General features: G+C 42.0%; 1 pseudogene; it reads left to right on the top strand.

Annotated features, from left to right (window-relative positions):
• Positions 1-457: 457 nt before the first annotated feature.
• On the top strand, positions 458-1,029 carry LOC102002508 (annotated as a pseudogene).
• Positions 1,030-3,744: the final 2,715 nt, after the last annotated feature.

The raw sequence follows: 3,744 nt of genomic DNA, 5'->3' as shown, positions 1-3,744 counted from the left end.
GAATCATGAATGAGATATAGGGAACTATCCAGTCCATTGTTCCATTATCTCAGTAGCTTCATGGGCAGCTCTTCAGAACATGGAGTTGGGTGTAAGGGGAGCAAAGAATTTGCTCAATGAGGTAAAAAATACCCCCCCTTACCCAAAAGAATAAACAAGCAAGGTCATCAAATAGTACCATACCAGGACAAAGTCAGAAAAGCGCTTAGAGATTAGTTGGGCTTTTGTTTTATAGATGGGAACACTTAGCCCAAACAGCTGGGTTATCAAAGTCTCACAGTAAGTCCCAGTGGTAGGACACATATCTGGGAATCAACAGTCTCTTCTGACCTCATCAGGCACTTCACACACAGGGTACACTTACAGACATGTATGCAAAAACACTCACATATCAAATAAAAATATTAAAAATATCTTTTTTCAAAAAAGGATAAAATCACTTTTTGGCTTTCGGCTCAAAGGAGGCAATGGTGCAACTTTCCTCAGTCACCCCGAATCTGGGTTCATCCGCACCTCCACCATGCCGCCCAAGTTCAACCCCAACTAGATCAAAGTCCTATACCTGAGGTGCACCAGAGGTGAGGCTGGACCACATCCACCTTGGCCCCTAAGATCAGGCCCCCTGGGTCTGTCTCTAAAAAAAATTGGTGATGATATTGCCAAGGCAACGGGTGACTGGAAAGGCCAGAGGTTACAGTGAAACTGACAACCCAGAACAGACAGGCCCAGACTAAGGCGGTGCCCTCTGCCTCTGCCCTGATCATCAAAGTCCTCAAGGCCACCAAGAGAAAGAAGCAGAAGAACATTAAACATAGCGGAAATATCATTTTCGATGAGGTTGTCAACACTGCCCGGCAGATGAGACACGGGTCTTTAGCTAGAGAACTTTCTGAAACTATTAAAGAGATCCTGGGTACTGCACAGTCTGTGGGCTGCAATGTGGACGGCCTCGTGACATCATTGATGATATCAACAATGGTGCTGTGGAATGCCCAGCTAGCTAAGAAACAATAAGAGAAAATATTTCAATAAAAGACCATCTAAAATTAAAAAAAGAAAAGATGAAATCAGCTTGACAGTGGTGGCACATGCCTTTAATCCCAGCATTTGGGAGGCAAACACAGGAGAATCTCTGAGTTCAAGGCCAGCCTGGTCTACAGAGCTGGTGCCAGGAGAGCCAAGGTTACACAGAGAAACCCTGTCTCGAAAAAACAAAAACAAACTAACCAAAAATAAAGAAAATGAAGTATTTCCTGATTTTTATTATACTCACACACACACAAGCACGATTAATATATAATTAATATAAAGTACAAAAAAAATCTGGCTTTTCATCCAGAAAATCTACCTTTTTTTTTTTTTTTTTTTTTTTTTTGGTTTTTCGAGACAGGGTTTCTCTGTGGCTTTGGAGCCTGTCCTAGAACTAGCTCTGTAGACCAGGCTGGTCTCGAACTCACAGAGATCCGCCTGCCTCTGCCTCCCGAGTGCTGGGATTAAAGGCGTGCACCACCACCGCCCGGCCAGAAAATCCACCTATTTTAAGCCTTTTTTGTCTCAGTAGTCTTTATATATATTGGTTTTGTTTTATTCAAGACAAGCTTTTTCTGTGTAGCCCTGACTGTCTTAGAACTTGCTCTATTTACCAGGCTGGCATCGAACTCAGAGATCCGTCTGCTCTGCCTCCCCAAAGCTGGGACTAAAGGCATGTACTACCACCATCTGGCTCTTTTTATAAATTTTATGTCTACGGATATTTTCATCTGAATGTATGTATGTCACTTGTATGCCTGGTTCCTCCAGATGCCAGAAGAGGGCATCAGGTCCCCTAGAATTAGAGCTAACAAATAATTGTGAGACACTATGTGGGTTCTGAGAATTAAACACAGGTACCCTGGAAGAGGTAGGTACCCTGGAAGATGTACTTTTTTTTTTCTTTCTTTCTTAAATGTGTAGTCCAGGCTGACCTCCAACTCCAGATACACCTGCCTCTGCCTCCTTCAGCAAATCCTACCGGCCTGTGCCACCAGAACTGGCGGAAGATGTTCTCTTAACTGCTAAGCCATCTCTCCAGCCTGAGATAAAAGCTTTAAAATTGGCAAATTGCGAACCAGAATTTTCTGAATTAGGACACTCCCTCATTATATTTAATTTCATCCTTTTGTTTCCTGATTTTGCAGTTTGTTTGTCGGCTATCCTGGAACTCACTATGTAAGCCAGGCAGACCTCAAACTCAGAGATCCTCTTGCTTCTGGCTCCAGAGTGCTGAGATTAAAGATGTAAACCACCAAGCCTGACTCTATTTGCCTGACCTTTTAATGCTTATTAATATTCTAAATTCCTTAATCTACTCAGTCACCATGCAAGAGACACCCAGGAAAATCCACACGTAGTTTAGGGGCTCAATATATAGCTTCTGAACTCAAACGGCCTAGACTCTAGTCCTTTACCTGTGTAAAATGGAAATATCATCACTCACATCAAGTTCTGTGAGAGTTAAACATGTGCATCTGTCAAAGCCTACTTACGGCTCTTAATTACTTTAATTATAATGGTTCGTCTTTTCTTTGATTATAAAGAAACGAACAGACATTTCCAGAGTATATTCCAAATAGTCATGCTATTTTCTAATAGTTTTGTTATATGTATGTGCATGTGAGTCGTGTAAATTTATTTGTTCAGTGCTTTCCTTTTTTAAAATGTGAGAAGCACGGACTAAAGTACCCAAGAATGCTCACACCAGTGCCTAGCACACATTCCATGTCTGTTATTGTCGTTGCTGATGTTGTGTTCCTGTTAAACCTGTGTTTGCAGAGCTAAGTAAGACAACATTAATTTGGAAGGTCTGACACACCATCGCAATGGAAGCTCTCCTCTCCCTGAAGCCCGCCCATCTAAGGCACTTAGGTACTCATTTGCTGCTTGGCCCACCACCAATCACATTGAAGAGTCTACAGATTATGATTTAGCTAACACTCTCCCACATTCTGTCAATATTTGCAGAAAATAGAGGCTTGGAGCCAGGTAAAATAGTTTATTTTATCTGCTAAGGTATTGGGATGGGGACGCCAGAAAACCACCACATGAATAAATGAAACATACAGAAGCTGCTTGCTCCCCTGGAGCCAGGTAGACGAAACTGTGCCACAGATGAGGCCAGATTAACAGATACCTTGACCTGTGGGCAAAACTGAATCACTTCCACTTCGGGTCCTTACCCAGAGGTTTCTTAAAATAGTATTTGAGCCTAAACAAGTGTCACCTACACCAGGAAAATCTGGAAGATGCTAAACATACAAACAGGAGCCAGCTATACAACAATTGGTTATCTGAGTGGCTCCTTTAAAAATGACAAGCTCAGCCAAGCTGTGGTGGCACACACCTTTAATTTCAGCATTTGGGAGGCAGAGGCAGGCTGATCTCTGTGAGTTCAAGGCTAACCTGGTCTACTACAGAGTGAGTTAAAGGACCTCTAGGGCTACACAAAGAAACCCTGCCTTCAAAAACAAACATAATAAATAAGTAAAAATTAAAAAATGACAAACTAGCCGGTGGTAGTTACACAGGCCTTTAATCCCAGCACTCCCAGTTAGAGGCAGGTAGACCTCTAAATTCAATCAAGGTCAGACTGGTCTACAGAGTTGAGTTCCAGGAAGGTGAGGACCATCCTATCTGAAATAAAAAAAAAAAAAAAATAATAATAATAATAAAAGAGTGCAGTGCTAACTGCAGTTATGAAAATGTTTG

The sequence above is a fragment of the Microtus ochrogaster genome, unplaced genomic scaffold, assembly GCF_000317375.1.
Source record: "Microtus ochrogaster isolate Prairie Vole_2 unplaced genomic scaffold, MicOch1.0 UNK1, whole genome shotgun sequence".
In the NCBI taxonomy this organism is placed as follows: domain Eukaryota; kingdom Metazoa; phylum Chordata; class Mammalia; order Rodentia; family Cricetidae; genus Microtus; species Microtus ochrogaster.
The sequence above is the reverse complement of the archived record's forward strand: the minus strand, read 5'-3'. Positions and strand labels throughout refer to the sequence as shown.